This window comes from Carlito syrichta, unplaced genomic scaffold (genome assembly GCF_000164805.1).
Source record: "Carlito syrichta isolate Samal-C Ts95f unplaced genomic scaffold, Tarsius_syrichta-2.0.1 Scaffold303226, whole genome shotgun sequence".
Lineage (NCBI taxonomy): Eukaryota > Metazoa > Chordata > Mammalia > Primates > Tarsiidae > Carlito > Carlito syrichta.
The window spans coordinates 29,031-47,112 of NW_007247322.1; the positions used below are offsets into that span (position 1 = coordinate 29,031).

Genomic DNA, 18,082 nt, shown 5'->3' on the forward strand with positions numbered 1-18,082 from the left:
GGCGAGGGGCGCAGGGAAACGGAGCGCACTGCAGGTGGGGCTCGCAGCGCGGAGTTGCCTGGGCGTGAGATCAGACGTCGAGGGTGGACATGCGGCAGCTGGGCTGTCTCACCCGTCCCCGCAGGCGCACGCTCGCCGGCTCTGCGTCTCCGGACATCCGAACGTGTTGGGGAAAGTAGCAGGCTGCGGTTAGAGCCGGGGAGAAAGGGGCTTCCTCCTGGGGGGAGGCGCTGGCCCTGCCGTCCTTTTTGGGGAGTGTTGAAAGGTTTTTGAGCGCTGGAAAAGGAATCGTAGGCTTGACGGCTTCATGATTTAGAATCACATCCTATATTTGGCCTTCTTGTAGGCTGCCCTTGTTTGGTGGTGTCTGAAGTGCTTGCTCTACATGTCGCAAACGTGGGATTCAGAGTGAGAAGCAAATTGCGAGTTGTTCATCTCCTCCAGGATAGCAAGATACAAAGGCGTTTCCTTCCTAAAAGACATTTTAAAATAATTGACTATAAATCGTGTTTATAAACTGCAACTAGTTGGTGATTATATTTACTTTTGGAAATAGTTATCGCGGAATATTGGACCCTCTCACCGCATCCTTCCTGCCTGGGAGTACATTCTAAAACAATACTTGTAGGGTTTCTGGTCGCTCTGTGTGATAATGCATTTAATTGTCCGTATCTGGCAGAGCATTCTCCTGACACCAGGGGCTGCTAGAATAGACAGAAACATGATTAAGTATAAGCAGTTGCTTTGTACCGTCTGTTCAATTGTGAAGGCAAATAGATATCTGTTTAATAATAATTTACTTCAGTCCTTGTAAAATTGAAGAAATGGGCAAAATCTATTCTGGATTTGATTCCATACAATTCAGCAGACTGATTTAAGGAAATGTTTGGATATAAAATATAATAGTAAACATTGGATCTGAGAAATTGCATAAACAAATAGACAAAAGTGAAATAAAACTGAGAATTGTGTTGTATACCTTAGGTCTTGAAGTGCAGTTTTGTGGTAGATGGTAGATATGTGTAGTGAGAATTTGAGAAAGATGGTGTAAAGGCCAGGTACACACCTTCTTAACAGATCTGGAAGGTGCTTTGTCCATGTTTTTGATTACTTGTGAAGGGTACGTGAAAGCCTGATGAATTTTAATAGATAACATCCAATGAAACATCACTGCACACAATATTGAATTTTTTATGATCCTTTATTACTTTGTCTTCAGATTGTGCTAATCAGCATTTTTGTCTGTTTATGTATAGTTTAGGATTAGATTCAGGGTCAGTGAAGAGCATTTTTTAAACACTGTTGGAATTTTTTGGTGCAAGTTTTATGTTAACGCATCTGTCACTTCTGGGATCCACTCCAGCCATGAGGAGCAGACTTACTCTGATGCCTGTGAGATGGAATGTTCAAAAGGATAAATTATCAGTTCTTAATTGTATAAGTGGGAATGTGGAAGAGTCAGTTTTTTATGATGGCAAAATGTTCATTTCAAATACTTGGATTTGTTACAGACTGGTACTTTAGAAACAGATATTCATTGGACTGTTTTACCTTTGACCTCTTTTCCAGGAGTGGGGCAATAATAAATTTGAGTGCTACTTTCATACTCATGGTACAGATCCATGAGATAAAACCTCTTAAACTTGTTTTCCATTTGATTACTTCCCACATTATCCCATCCCTGAATTATGAAAACTCTTTTCTGGCACTTGTATGTCTTTTAAACTTAAGATGCCTTTTTCTGTATTAAAACTTGGAATTCTTCATGAATATTTCAGTGTGACCTAGTACCTAGAATGTGAAGTAATAGAATCTCTCTGGATTTTCATTGCCCTAGTTCAGATCCTTCAAAATGAGTGAACAAGATTCTGTTCTCCTTTCTGAGCACTTATGTTGTATTTCAGCAGTGCATAATAGAATCTTTTTTGTTTTATCACAACTTTATTGAGATGTAATTCACATACCATACAATTTACCCACTTAAAGTTCAGTGGCTTTTAGTATTTGGTATTCAAAGAGTTGTGTAGCTTTCACCACGCTCAATTTTAGAACATTTTCATCACCCCAAAAAAGAAACTCCATACCCATTAGCAGTCCCCCCTCACCATTTCCTTTCCTCTCCAGCTCTGGGCAACCAGTTACTTATTTTTGGACATTTCATATAAATGGGATCATACAATATGTGGTCTTTTGTGTCTCGCTTCTTTTACTTAGCATATTTTCAAGGCTTATGTATGTTGTAGTATGAATGTATAGTACTTAATTGTTTTTTTATGGTTGAATAATATTCCATTGTATGGATATACCAAATTTTGTTTATCCAGTTCTCAGTTGATGAACGTTTGGGTGTTCACCCTTTTTGGCTATTGTGAATAATGCTGCGAGCATGTTTTCATTTCTTGAGTATTTACCTAGGAGTAGAATTGCTGGATCATATGGTAACTCTTTGTTTAACTGTTGGAGGTACTGCCACACTATTTTCCAAAGCAGCTGCACCATTTTACAATTTTCAGCAACAGTGTATGAAGGTTCCAGTTTCTTGGCAGCACTTGTTATTCTCTGACTTTTTGTTTCTAGGGTAAAGTGGTATGTCACTGTGGTTTTGACTTATATTTTCCTAATGGCTAATGATGTAGAGCATCTTGTCATGTGCTTAGTGGATTTGTGTATTTATTCTTTGGAGAAATGTCTATTCAAATGCTTTGCCCATTTTTTAATGGGTTATCTTTTTATTGTTGTTATAAGAGTTGTTTATATATTCTAGATAAGTATCTTATCAGATATATGATTTGCAAAAAAATTTTCTCCCAGCTGGGTGTGATGGCTCTCACCTGTAATTCCAGCATTTAGGGAGGCAGAGGTGGAGGATCAGTTGAGGCCAAGAGTTCAAGACCAGCCTGGGCAATATAGTGGGCCCTGTATCTAATAAAATAAAATGAAATTTTTTTTCTTTCATTTGGACTTGTCTTTTCATTTTCTTGGTAGTGTCTCCTTTGAAACACAGACATTTAAATTTTTAATGGTGTCCAATTTATGAGTAATAGAGTCTTACTAGTTAGAAATTATTTAGATCTTAAGTCATACCTTTGTCAGTATTTGTTATATATATTAAAAGCCAAATGTGAAAGGGTTAGGGAAAGATTTGAATTAATTTATCCTAAGATATGCCATAGACAAAAAGGTTCATCAGTGGGCATGTCATCTGCCTGTTTAAATCCTCTGGTGGCCCCACCCATTGCTTACAGAGTAGAGTTCAGACTTCTTCGTGTGACTGTGGATCAAGGCAGTCTCTGATTTCAGCCTGCTTTGTCTCTCACTGTTTCCCTTTCTGTCTTCATCTCCAGGGCTAATTCTTGACATGTCCCAGCTTTCACATCTTGTGATGGTCTTATTACTCTGCCCGCTTTCCACTTCCTGAATCCCACTTGTTCTTTGGGATCAGATCACAAGGCTTTTCCTCCATGAAAACTTCCTCATCCACACAGGCAGACATTGTCACTGCTGTCTGCTACCTGAATTTGAGCTATAGTCTGCAAAGTGCCTTCCCATTGAAAGCAGAATGCAACAGAGAAATTCACATGGAAGACAGACTGAGATTCTCTTCTTTAAATCTTGGTCACCAGTGCCTCTGGGATATTTGCTGAATGAATGATTGTGTATTGAAGTTAACTGGAAAGATAGTGTATTTTTCTGGTTATTATTAACATTTTTATCGCCTATGTTAAACTAACATGAAGAACGGGTAACTCCCCGTTGCTTTTCCAGCACCCAAGTCTAGCTCGTACCAAAAAAGTGCCCAGATATAAAACTGAGTGTTTAAAACATTTTCCCGAGGGCAGAACGTTCTTGTCCAGTTCTTTCCCCCTAATGAATAGTAATGATTGACACACAGCCTTCTCAGTGGGGAAGATGGCCAGGGAACACATTTAGTTTGGTATGATGTAGCCAAGCCAGATGCTCCCAGCCAGCCTGATGGCATGGGCCAGTCAGTACAGAACCCGCTCTACACTCATGAGAATGGTTAGAGATTCTTTTGCTCGTGCTCTCTTGCTTCTCTTGGAGCATCTGACTCATTCTAGTATTTTTTTTTTTAGTTTTATTTTGTGTTCTTATGCTCCTTTTTAGTACTTTAATTGAAAGTACTTGACTTAACAACATCTTGAGAGTTAAGAGAAACCAGCTGGCTGTCTTGGGATACATTTTCTTCTTATGTGTTCATTAAAGGTCGGATTGTGGCAAAGTAGTAAAGAGAAGAGAAAGTCAGTTTCCAGTGTCTTCTGTTTCATTAAACTCAGTGAGCTGTGGGTACCTTACATAGTTTCTTGCTCTAATAAGAGAGTTTATATTTAGGGGAATCAAGGTCATGAGGGTGCAGACCTCTAGGACCAGATTGAGCTGGGGTTCACTCTTGGCTTTACTTCTTACAAGCTGTAACTTTGCCAGTTACCTCACCTCCCTGAACCTGCTTTCCTCTTCTGTAGTGTGGAGATGCAGGGTCACTGTCAAGGCTATACAAGGAAAAGTATGTAAAGTGCCTAATACTGAGTAGGCACTGAACATATCCCCATCCCTGTGCTCTTCACTCTTCAGTGTCTGTTTTTGTTTTTTTTGGTTTGGTTTTTTTTTGAGTTGGAGTCTGACTTCGTTGCTCAGGCTGGAGTGCAGTGTCTGTTAATGAATGGAACTGCGGGGAGATACACAGAGTATGTTTAATCCATTTTACTTCTGATGTTACACTATTAAGGTAAAAATTCCCACTCCCACCTGGGAATTTTAGACTTTGAATCACAAGTTGAGTCACTGAGGAAGGAAAAAAATGTCTAATGTTAGCATGGGAAGGTGGTGTTAAAAATGAGGCAGTTTTTGCATCTGCCTGAACTGGAAATGTCTATTCAGTCAAGCTTCCCTTATTCAGGTCTGTATATTCAGTCTGTCTGTCTGCCTGCCTGTCTCTCTTTTTTTTTTAGTTGGAGTCTCACTCTGTTGCCCAGACTGGAGTCCAGTGGCCACTCCCGGCCACCGCAGCCTCGACCTGCTGGGCTCCGGCGATCCTTCCGCCTCAGCCTACCATGTAGCTGGAACTACAGGCGCACGCTACCAACGCCCGGCTAATTTTTGATTTATTGTAGAGATGAGGTCTCACCAAGTTGCCCAGGTGGCTCTCGAACCCACGGGCTCAGGCAGTTCACTCACCTCAGCCTCCCAAGGCGCGGGATTACAGGTTGAGCCACTGAGCCCGGCTCTGCCTGTCTCTTTTAAGGAAAATAGTTTAATTCCTGGCAAAAGATTGCTCTTTTTAGGGTTTGAAGGAGATTGCACTGCAGTGCTTGAGATACCCGTCAGTTCATAATGTGACTGGCAGCATTGTGATAAAATGTGACGTTTGCTGTGGGAAAAGAGCCTCTGTGGTTTCACGGGATGAATTAGGCTTGTCATTTGAAACTTACATTAATAACAAAAACAATTTCTCCTGTTTGCCACAGTAGTGAAAAATTAAATCAAGATAGCACAAAGGTCATAGAGAAGCTGCAGTATAAATGGGCGTTGCAGTCCTTTATGTTGCATGACTGAAGGCAGTAATTTCACAGTGCACATTTATTTTCCCCCTTCGGTCATGCAGTTGATCTACATTTCTTTTGTAGATCATAAAAATTATGAACAATGGATCATGTGTGGCACCAGTATCTCACCACCTTTTTAAGAATATATCATTTTGGGGGGATTTGGGACATTATTTCTCAGGCCCAGAGGCCCTTATTCTTTACTGTCCATGAGGATCTGCTGTAGCCCTTTGTACATACAAGACGCCACAGCTTAAACTCCCTAGTGACTGAGTCACAGCCAGAACAGGAAGCTCTGAGCTCCTCATTTTACAGATGAGGGACCATGGTCACTGCATCCTGAGAGACTTACCCAAGATGAGGAGCTTAAGTCTTCCCTTAAGTGTCTTCCTTTCTTCCCTCTAACTCACCTCTACCTCATTCCATGTGTAGTGTAAGTTCAGGTTTTTTTTTTTAGTGGCGAAGTCTTGCTGTGTTGCCCAGGCTGGTCTCAAACACCTCGGCTGAAGTGATCCTCCCATCTCTGCCCTCCAAAGTGCTGGAATTACAGGCATGAGCCACTGTGCCAGGCCTAAATTCACTTTTATAGTTTGTAGTGTAGACTTATAATATACCATGGATTTTTTTTATCTAACAGTTGAACCTGACAAGGCTTTCCCTTTTTATTTTTTAACCTGGTGTTATAGTTCCATTCTCTTAACCATTCTCCATGGTCTTTTGCCAGATCTGCACCACTGAGACTGTTCACAGGACTTACCCTTCAGTTCATCACCACAGTTGGTAGCTAGTACCTATGTTGTTGTATTCCCACATATTCAGTTTGTTCATATATTAAACTGTGAAGTGTAGTTTGGGTTTTTGGAAGGCTTTTTAGAAACATTTTTAGGAATTTCGAAAATACATGAAATCAACAAAAGAAACCATCAAGAAAGAAAGTAACGAGACAACCGTATGGGAAAAAACATTTGCAAACTATGCATCTGACAAAGATCTAACCTCCAGAATCTATAAGGAGTGCAAATAAATTAACAGGAAAAAAAATTACCTTATTAGAAAGTGGGCAGAGGACATGAACAGACATTTCTCAAGGGAAGACATACAAGCACCCAACAAACATGTGAAAACTTGTCTGTGTCACTAATCATCAGAGAAATGCAAATCAAAAGTACGATGAGATACCATTTCATACCATTCATGATGGCTATTATGAAAAACAAGTATTGGCATGACTGTGGAGAAAAGTGAACACTTCGGCACTGTTGAAGGAAATGTAAGCTAGTTCCAACCTCTGGAAAGCAGTTTGGAGATTTCTCAAAGAACTAAAAATAGAGCTGCCATTTGATCCAGCAATCCCACTTCTGAAGGAACACAAATCATTTTACCAAAAAGACACCTGAACTCGTATGTTCATTGGATCACTATTCACAATAGTAAAAACATGGAACTGACCCAGATGCCCATCAAAGGTGGACTGGATAAAGAAAATGTAGTTTCATATACATGATAGAATACTGTGTAGCCATAAAGAAAGAAGAACAAAATCATGTCCTTTGCAGCAACATGGGTGCAGCTGAAGACCATCATTTTAAGTGAATTGTCACAGAAACAAAACTGGATACCGCATGTTCATACTCATAATTGAGCACTAAACATTGGGCACACATGGTCACAAGGATGGGAACGACAGACACTGGACACTGCTAAGTAAGGGAGGGAGGGAGTGGGGATAAGGATACAAAAAGCGATCCACTAGGTACTATGCCCACTAATGTGGGGAAAGCTCATCAGCAGCCCAAACCTGCCTTCATGCAATATACTATGTGACAAATTCTCACATGCACCCCGGGATTCTAAAAAAAAAAGAGAGAGAGAGAGTGTGAAAGAAAATCTCTTAGGTAAGCCTTTGATAGACTTGATTTCCTAGTTTTAATGCGAAGTTCCTTGTCGTTTTGTTTTTCCTTTTAAATTTCCCCAGTCTGATAATCTGTTACTGTTAGTAAGCATTGGCTTTAAGTATTTGTTTCAAATATTTGGGATACCAATTTTTATTGCAAAGGTGTCTTGCCAGAGAAATAGGCACTATTAGGCTGTCTGTATTTGAAAACGCTGAGTTTGAACAGGAAGAACACAACTCCAGTTCTGAAACTATACAGATTGTAACAGACATTGTGAAAACCACTTAGAGTTAGCAGAAGTGGATGGTTGTTTCACAGTGTGTTCATTTGTCTCTGGGGAACCAAGACAGACTGCATGTCTGGTAACATGGTGGTTTGGTGTAAGAGCCTATCTTGCTCCATTGTGGAACTGGGTGTGTATCCCCATGTCCCAGCAGCTGCTGAAGCCTTCATTCTGGATGAGCAAAGCTGTCGTTTTTCAGTTTCATGAACAACCACAGCAGACATGGGAGAGGAAGTGTTAGGAGAGTGAAGGCTTTGGGGTATATTTTCCACTCTTGACATTGTAGGGTGCTTGACAATTCACAAGCACACCTTCCTTATGATGACTATTTAATCACCGTTATTTGCTTATTTCGCATGAAAGATAACTTACATTCCTTTTCACAATGGTCAAACATTCTTTTCTAGTTAAAGATTCTAATTCCTTTCATTCTTAGGAACTTAAAGAATTGAGACTGATTTACTAATATAAAAAACTGTCTGAGTGGGGACTGAGGAACATATGTGAACTTGAACTGTTATCTCTGTTAAGCAGAGGGATTTATTAGGAGACTAGTCACTTTGCAAGCTAGATTGTGAATTTTGTGGTTAGTAGTATCTGTAGCTTAACATTGTCATCCTAGTTTTTCTTGGCTAGCAAGAGAGAGGCTGGAGCAAAGGAGGACTGGCCACAGCTCTTTGGGGTAATATTTAATAAGATGTATGTTGTCTGTTTTAGAAATGGAGTAACTCCCTTTAGGCTGTTTCTTATGTGGACCCCTGTTGTTTTACAGCTATGGTAGGATGAGGTAAGGCGGAAGTCATTTTTTTCTCCAGAATACAGCTAGTTGACTTTATACACTGTGACAATGTCATGAATGCACTGGGCTGAATTACATTGTCCACTGTAACAAATAATGTTTCATCCCTGCAAAGGATAGTTGTGAACTGTGTTTCTTTGAAGATGAGAGTCCAGACACAATCTCTTACTTGGAGGTAGCGTCTACATTTGGTCCCCAACTAAGGGGTTTTGATCTAGAGTCAGTTCCATTATTTGGAACTCAGATAGCATTTTTTGTGTAGATTCAGCTTTATAAGTGGTTGGGTGAGTTCCCAGCCTAGATGGAAGGGATTTGTTTAATTCACAGCACAATTTTTTAAATTGTTAATGGTGGCAGCAGAACTCTGGACCTTAGGAGCTGGTAGTCATATGAAAGAGAAATAAGGACTGATATTCTACCTCCCAGGTGCTTCCCCATGCAGTCTGTGAGTCATCCAGAGGCCTCATGTCCCAGCAGCCCTCCAGATCCCCATTGGCTCTCCATGCTTTTCATCGTCTCTCTCTCTCTCTCTTTCTCTATTTTTTTTGAGTTGGAGTGATACTGTCACCCAGGCTGGAGTGTAGTGGCACGATCATGGCTCTCTACATCCCCTACCTCCTGAACTGAGGCAGTCCACCTTGCTTCAACCTCATGCATAACTGGGACTACAAGTGTGCTCATGCCCCATTACTTTTTTAATTTTTTTGTAGAGACAAGTTCTTGCTATGTTGCCCAGGCTGGTCTCAAACTCCTGGGCTCAAGCAATCCTCTCACCTCTACCTTCCAACGTGCTGGGATTACAGGTATGACCCACCATGCCCAGCCTGATTTCTCTTAATTTGAAACTTCTACTTCTCTGATTAGGTTGAAGTTAGGTTCAATAGTAGTAGTGGAACATAAGGTTCAAATTCATTTCCACTAATGTGTTCATGGATGATCACAGCTATTACTAGACTACCGCTGTTATTCAGGATTAGGATGACTACAGACTTTATTTATTTTGTTTCACTTATGTCCTTTAGCCCTTTTGGAGGTATACCCTATTAATTTTTTTTTTCTTTGAGTTGGAGTCTCACTGCACTCCAGCCACTTGCCCAGGCTGGAGTGCAATGGCGTGCTCATGGCTAAGGCAGCCTCAACCTGCTGGGCTCAGGCGTTCCTTCCACCTCAGCCTTCCGAGTAGCTGGAACTACAGGCATGTGCCACCATGCCTGGCTAATTTTTTTTTTTTTTTATTGTAGACACCAGATCTCGCCAAGGTGCCCAGGCTGGTCTTGAACCCCTGGGCTCAGGCAGTCCTCTCACCTCCGCTGCCGAAAGTTCTGGGATTATAGGCATGAGCCACTATGCCCAGCCAATATTAATATTTTTTATAGGAGATTTTTTGATGATAAACAGACTGTCTCCTGAAAGTTTTGCAATCAGTGTAGCATGATTTCAAGTGGAAAACTGAGCAAAGATGTGGATTCAGGCAGAGTTCATGTAAGGAGGCTAGCCCTGATACTTGGAATCAGGAAGAAGCCCTACCTGCTTTTGAAAAGTTCTTCCTGTTGCCTCTGAGAGTGACTCTGCTACCTTTTTTTTTTTCCCAAAATACTCACAATCCCTTTTGTTCCTTTTTATCAAACAATGGAAAATAATTGATCTCTCCTTTGTATTAATGCCTCTTTGAAATGTTTGGATTACCTGGTTTCAGAGAACTCATCTCATTCCATCATTTTATGATGCAAAGTGGAATGAAGATTAGGGACTTGATTTTTCTAGTTCCTCTAAAAACATTCTTATTTACAAAGTCTCATATGGCAAACTTAATGTTCTGATTTACTTTTAAAATGAGTAAAAGTTTAAAAATACAATATAAGCTTTCTCTAGCCCTCAAGTGTATGACTCTTTATTGCTGAGTTCTGTAGTATGGCATGTGAGCTCTGTGGGCATTAAGTAAGATATAGAATTATTGTCTTCCATTTTGTGAAAGTGAACATGTATAATGCCATAATCCATGATCCTTAAAGGCAAAGAGCGCCTTACTTCTTTTTGTACCTCCATTTCCTTGCATACTGCATGGTGCTCAGCAAATGTTAGTTGAATTGAATTTCCATTTTGCATGATACAGTTGTCAGTCTTCCCATTTTTCAAGATGAAGGGAGTAAAGAAGGAGAACTACTAATTGTAAATATTTGTTTATTAAATTATCTTACAATAAACTAACCTCTTAATTTTCATTATAAATAAATTTGGTAGCAAGGTGTTTGTGTATATACACACTAAATACATTTATTTATTATTTTATTTTAAAGATGGGTACAATTTAGGGTTAGGTATTGTACAGGTAAAGTTTGGACCTCCCTTTGGTCCTCACTTTGCCTGGTTTGAGATCAGGTACCCTTATTAATGTTATGTGCATCCCCCGCCCCGGGCAGTTTCTGGCTACTGCCAATTCCTTTCTTTTTTTTTTTTTTTTTGAGTTGGAGTCTCACTCTGTCACCCAGACTGGAGTGCAGTGGCCGCTCCCGGCCACTGCAGCCTCGACCTGCTGGGCTTTGGTGATCCTTCCGCCTCAGCCTTCCAAGTAGCTGGAACTACAGGCGTGCGCTACCACACCCGGCTAATTTTTTGATTTATTATAGAGATGAGGTCTCGCCAGGTTGTCCAGGCGGGTCTCGAACCCGCGGGCTCAGGCAATCCACTCACCTCAGCCTCCCAAAGGCGTGGGATTACAGGCTGAGCCACCGAGCCCGGCTGCCAATTCCTTTCTTACAGTATTATAGTAAATGTTCAGGGTCCGCTTATGAGTGATATTTCTGTTTAGAGACAGGGTCTATCATCCAACCTGGAGTGCAGTGGCATGATCATAGCCTGCTGCCACCTCAAACTCCTGAGCTCAAGCAATCCTCCTGCCTCAGCCTCCTAAGTAGCTAGGACTACAGACGTGTGTCACTATTCCTGGCTCAATTTTTACTGTTTTTTTGTTTTGTTTTGTTTTGGTTTGAGTTGGAGTCTCACTCTGTCACCCAGACTGTAGTGCAGTGGCTGCTCCCAGCCACTGCAGCCTCGACCAGCTGGGCTCTGGCGATCCTTCCGCCTCAGCCTTCCAAGCAGCTGGAACTACAGGCGTGTGCTACCACTCCCGGCTAATTTTTGGCTTATTGTAGAGATGAAGTTTCGCCAAGTTGCCCAGGCAGGTCTCGAACCCGCGGGCTCAGGCAATCTACTTACCTCAGTCTCCCAAAGCGCCGGGATTACAGGCTGAGCCACTGAGCCCGGCTCAGTTTTTTACTTTTTATGGAGATAGTCTAGCTATGTTGCCCAGGCTGTTCTGGAATTCCTGCCTTCAGGCAATTCTCCCACCTTGGCCTCCTAAAGGCTGGGATTACAGGCTTGAACCACCATGCCTGGCTTCATTTATTTATTGAAACATGTTGTATTTGTAAAGCAAATTTTGGAGTTTGAGTTATTATGATTAGTTTTTTTGAGTGGGAGTCTCACTCTGTTGCCAAGACAAGAGTGCAGGGGCACACTCATGGCCACCCCAGCGTCCACCTGCAAGGCTCTGGCAATCCTGTCTCAGCCTTTCAAGTAGCCGGAACTACAGGCATGCACTACCATGCCTGGCTAATTTTTGATTTATTGTAGAGACAAGGTCTTTTCAAGTTCCCCGGGCTCATCTCGAACCCGCCGACTCAGGCATTCCACTTGCCTCGGCCTCCCAAAGTGCTGGGGTAAATTACAGGCTAAGCTACTGAACCCGGCTGAATTTTGGTTATTAAAGCATAACTTCTGATTAAAAGCAAGATGGCATTTTATATTCTAATATTTTGTTGTAAGTTTACTTAGGTGACTTCTTGAATAAATTGAAAAGACAAAGTTAGGACTTTGTTTTGTAGCTCTGGTTAGCAAGTTTGACTTTAGAATCAATAAAAACATTCAAATGAAAGAATGCTTTTATCTGAGTCTTTGTCAAAATAGATATGGGAAGAACCATAATTTCTATCAAAGTGTGGATTTAAAATTAAGATAGCCATGGAAGAAGCTGAGTTTCCTTTTATTGTCTTTCTCTCTCTCCTTGAGTTTCATGGTCTTTAATGCACAGACCAATGAGAAAGTATCATCATTCCCTGTTCACGTTCTCCCTAGAGGAGAGGTGGAGACCCAGCCTCAGAGGACTTCATGGAAGGTCTTAGGGCATCTGAGTGATTACTGGAGCCCCAAGGATTTAATGTGTTTGGGACTCATTTGACAAGAACTGAGTAAGTTAAGAAGGGAGAATTGTTTACCATTTCAACTGTTAAATGATCTCGTCATTTTGGAGTTCATCTGGACATATTAAAGTGTGAAAACTGTAGGCTTTGGTTTATATCATATTAGTGACATAAGCAGTTGCAAAAATGAATATTTTTATAATTGCATTTGTGTGTGTATGTGGGTTATTTCTGGCAATTTAAAGAGGTTACTGCAAACCATAAATATAGTTGTCAAAAAGAGTATTAGGGATAGGAAGCCCCCATCCTTCTGTTGGCCTTCTCAGAATTTATTTTAACATGATTCATTCTGCTTTCATTTGAGGCATAGAGAATTTCTCTTTTAGTTGCTATTATGCAGTCCAGTTAATTTAATAGAGAATTAAAGATTATAACTTTCCTTTCAAGTCTTGATATAGTTTGAAGGAAAATGGATTTGAGATAGGGTTACAGTTTTACCAAGTAAGGCTGATAAAAGCTTCTTGTAATAGACTATTTACTCTCAGAATACTTAGTCCAAATGTTTCCTTCTGAAAGTGGGCTTTATTTATTTATTTGTTTCCACTATCCTGGTGGTGTTTTCATTTTATTGGTGAAATTGGATGTGTGGGTTTTTTTCCTGAAGAGCTGAGACGTTCTAAAGGTATTGGATGATGGTATTTATTTGGTAGTAACTACATTTTCCCCAGTAAGTTACTTACATTTTATAGTTTCTTGTAGTCTGTTGATATTTTGTCCCCCCACACCTCTTTAATAGAGAGATATACTGAGAGATAATAGTTTATCACTTTACCAGAAGGATCAGGTAGACAAAATAATTTTTCCTAAATTGTAGTAAGATTGTAAGAGGTATACTTTCCTTTTTCCATAGCATGTCTAAAAATTCTGTGAACGTAGGGAGATTTTTATATTAAAGTGTTACTTTCATTTTCCTTTTTTGTCATTTATTTGTTTTTGGAGTGGGGGTCTCACTTTATCACCTAGGCTGAAATGCATTGGCATGATCACTGCAGCCTCAACCTCTAGGGCCCAAGCAATCCTCCTGCCTCAGCTTCCCAAGTACCTGGGACTGCAGACACAAGCCACTGTGCCTAATTTTTTTATTTTTGTTGAGATGAGGTGTTGCTATGTTACCCAGACTAGTCTTGAACTCCTGGACTCAAGCAATTCTCCTGCCTAGGCCTCCCAAAGTGCTGGGATTACAGGGGTAAGCTGCTGTGCCCATCCCCTCATTTGCAAATAGCATGCTCAATAGGTTTTCCTTCAAGCTACAGACACCTTTGTGGGCAAAAGTGCTGTGATTTTTTTAAAGCCGCAAAGCCACTTATTAATCTGAAAAGGTAACTACATCTTAAGAAATATATTTTAAACTATATTTCCTCTATGGTTTTATGTTTTCTCTATGGTTTTATTCTTTTCAGACACCTCTACTTGTAAAGAGAAGGCTCTTGGGTACTACTGAGAGGTGTTAAGATTTCCTGAGCACCAAAGAGCCCAGGGAACGTATCATCAACCTTCTGGTTGCATGAGTCAAAGTTAGACATCACTGCTGATGCATCCTCCAAATCTAAAACACTTTTAGATCCAGTTGACTCCAAGTCTTTTGACTCCATCCATCTGTCTCTATTGCCACTGAGACTATCACTTCTGGGCTGGACAAGTACAGTGACACCTAATTTGCTGAATCCTCTCAGATGCTCACGTACATCCATTCTCCAACTGCATTCTGGGGAATCTTTTTAAATGCAGATCTGATTATGTCACACCCTCAAACTGCTTTTGGCTTCCAAGATTTTGCAGATAAAGATAAAATCCTTTTTTGGCTCAGAGAGCCCTGTGTGATCTGGGTCCTGCTGACCTCCCAGCCTTTTCTAGCATCCCTCCCTTGCTCCAACCTCCCTTCCTGGATTCCACCCCCTCCAGGCTGAATAGTCCAGGTTCTGACTAGGGCTTGCTCTTTTGTATCAAGAGATACAGACCTGCTGGGTACAGTGGTTCCCACCTGTATTCCCAGCACTTTGGGAAGCCCAGGCAGGAGGTTTGCTTGAGCCTAGGAGTTGGAGACCAGCCAGGACAACATGGTGAGACCTTGTCTCTTGTAAAAATTAAAAATGATAATAATAATAAAAGAGATACGGACCCTTTATGTCTGTTGTCTCATAATTTTTTTTTAAATAAGAGAGATACAGACCCTTTATGCCTGTTGTTCCTCCCAGCTGGAACTCACTTTTCTCTCTTTGCCTAGTTAATTTCTACTCATTCTTGGCTTTCAGTTGATGTGTCACTTCTCTGACTGGTTCTGTTTCCCTGATTACTGACTCAGTTACCTTGCGTTCTTTTACATCTCAGCACTTGTCTCAGCAGCACATTAATATTTGTGTGAATATCTGATTATGCTTTGTCTCCTGTAGTAGACTATAAGTGCCATGAGTGCAGAGGCCAGGTCAGCTTGTTCACAATTGTGTCTGCAGTGTCTAGCATGATGCCACGCTCATGAGCAAAGCTTAATACATAGTTGTTGAATAAGTGCATGACTGGGATTAAAGACCCATTCAGCGTTCACAGTGAGTGTGTGTTATATGTATAACCCTATGGATACTAGTAACTGATTTGCAATGAGTTGTATGTTTTATTGGGGAGATGTGGACTGAATCCTGGTGAAAGAAGGATTCCCTATAGACTTTTAGGCTTCAGATTATGATAGGACCCTAGAAATCCTTTATTTTCATTCTCTCATTTTGTAGATGAAAAAACCAACAACCAGAGGGCCAAAATGGGTTAGGTGGGTTGGTGTCAGGATAAACTTGTGTCTGACACCCAATCCAGAGATTTTCCTACTCTCCCTTAATGGTTTCTGGAAACATTGTCAGGCATATATGTTCATCTAATCCATTTAATCCTTGCTTGTCCAAGGTCTAGGGTGTTAAAAAGGGAAGGCTGAAGTTGTTCAGTTGAAGGGGATTCTTTAGGTTTTTGACACTGCTAGTTTTCCTATGACAAGCCTTCTGAGGCTCTTCATTAAAAGAGGCCCCTCCCTTTTTTAAGATCTGGGAGTCCAGTAATTTCATTTCCTAGTATAAGAACATTGCCAAAGAATTAATAAAGTTTTATTCCAAGAGAAACTACACCTGACTAAGTAGTGGAAAACAGATTTAGCAAGTTTGAACAGTCATTTACAGTGTGCTTTTTGCCAGTTGTTGATAAGAAAACTAGGTCATCAGTGTAGAAAGAATATATTGAAATACAGTCATGGATTAGTTTTTAAGTGTGATTGCTAGGTCACTTATGTCAGTTAAAGTTCTGCAGCTGGTTTGAGACCTCTTGGGTTTAACTTGGTTCTTTGAGTTGTGCTCTGCTTTTTGAAGAGAGACACAGAATTCAGCTTCTCTGTAGTGTCCTGCACTGCACTTAAGGGAGATAACTGCAGCCTCAGATGGTTTTATAGGGTTCTTCAGTGTTCTCTGGGCAGGTAGTGCCTGCATCTGTCTTTGCGATGGAGATTTCTTCACAGTGCTTTTTCAAAACTGCAGGGATGGGCGAGGTGGGTGTGTTTATAAAGATGCTGGTAATAAGCAGAAAATGGGGTGAATGTGGGGGATTATAAAATGCCATCCTTGCACATTATCTCTGTAATAGAAATATATATATTTCTGTCATTGAAGAGCTAGAGATGAGTCCTAATACTTATAATCTCATGTTTTAGTAATGTAATATTTTATTCATATTTACTACATTTTAAGTAATTTGCAGGCCCCATTATAAAGCATCTCTTTAATTCAGGTGTGGGAGTTAATTTTAGGATTTTTATATTTTGTCTTCAGGATCTTTGTGTTGCTATTTTGGTGTTCATAGCATGCTCATTTTATTTCTTGTCGGACTTGATTTTCACCAGTTCTTTTCTTTTCTTTTCTTAAAATTTTTTATTTTAAAGATGTGGGGTACAATTCAGGGTTAGGTATACAAATGTCCATTATGCAGGTACCCTTGATGAGGTGTGCCCCCCTCTCCCTCCTCGGCGGATTCCCACTTCAGTTATTTTCACAGTTTCACTTTCTACTCTGAATTGTCAGTGAGTGCTTATGTTTGATGTTAGGTAGTCTCCAACTTCTCTTTGTAAGAAGTTCCTAAAATGAATACAGGTTGTGAAATATCAAAGTAAGAGTTCTCTTATTTGAAAACCTTGAAAAATATACAACCTCTTTTAGCCGGGCATGGTGGCATGCACCTGTAGTTCCAGCTACTCAGGAGGCTGAGGCGGGAGAATTGCTTGAGCCCAGAAGTTCGAGGTTGCGGTGAGTTATGATCATGTCACTGCACTTCTGCCTGGGTGACAGAGTGAGACCTCCTCTCAAAAAAGGAAAGTATGAAACCTCTTCAGCATGGTCTTTCATGTTACCTTCTTGGACAATCGGGCGCATAGTCTTCTGGCTTAAATCTAAGCGTTTTCAGTCAGAAGTAAAGATTTGGTCATGACTAATGCCCTTTGTTGTTTATCTCAGTAGGTTTGAATACTTGCAGCCAATTTGATTTTTCCACTTTTACTCATGTTAAAAATTGTATACAATGGCCGAGTGGGACAGTGGGCTGTCAAGGCAGCACCCCATGACAGGGCCGTAAGTGCTGCTGTTGTCTGATGCAGGGAGGTCGAATTGTACACATGATGTGGGATTTATCACTGGAAAAGTATGAAAGCTCATAGGTGAAAAGTTGGATTGCCCTGTACTTTGTGGCTCGAGGCCACTGGGTCTCTCTCTTTATCTTTGGATGAGTCTCTCTCTTTATCTTTGGAGAAGTTCTTTATCTTTGGATGAGTCATGTGTCTCCAGGCTGAAAAATGAAGGGCCTGGAATGGATGAGCTTCAGAACCCCTTTCCACCCAGACTCTGTCAGGCCTGAGCCTGAATGCTTCTGGTAGATCTCATAGTAGGTCCTCTACATATGAACCTTCAAGTTGCAAACTTTCAAAGATGCAAACATGCGTTTGCATGCCCAGTCATGTAAGTTAGTTCATGTGTCTGACATACATTGCCATGTGCATGTATCCTCTATGAGTGGTTGTGCTTTTATGTACTTTACTATACAGTACTGTATAGAGCACAGTAGTACAGTATCTTTGTTTCAAGCCCAGAGTGTCTGGAAACAAGTGTAAAAGCAGCGGTGATGCAGCTGGTATAGCCCATAGTGTTAGTTGGGTACCTAGGCTAACTTTGTTGGACATACGAATGTGCTCTTAGAACTGAACTTGTTCATATGTAGGGGATTTATTGTATTTGCATTTTTAAATAGAAACATTTTTAAACAAAATG

At 40.7% G+C, this 18,082-nt stretch overlaps 1 protein-coding gene across 1 annotated transcript in view; it reads left to right on the plus strand.

Annotated features, from left to right (window-relative positions):
• Positions 1-6: 6 nt before the first annotated feature.
• The window catches only part of CORO1C (coronin 1C), a 92,217-nt gene continuing 74,141 nt past the window's right edge, over positions 7-18,082 (plus strand). The window contains exon 1 of the mRNA XM_008058133.2: positions 7-34. The gene's annotated coding sequence lies outside the window, so the exon portion shown is untranslated. The remainder of the gene's footprint in view (positions 35-18,082) is intronic.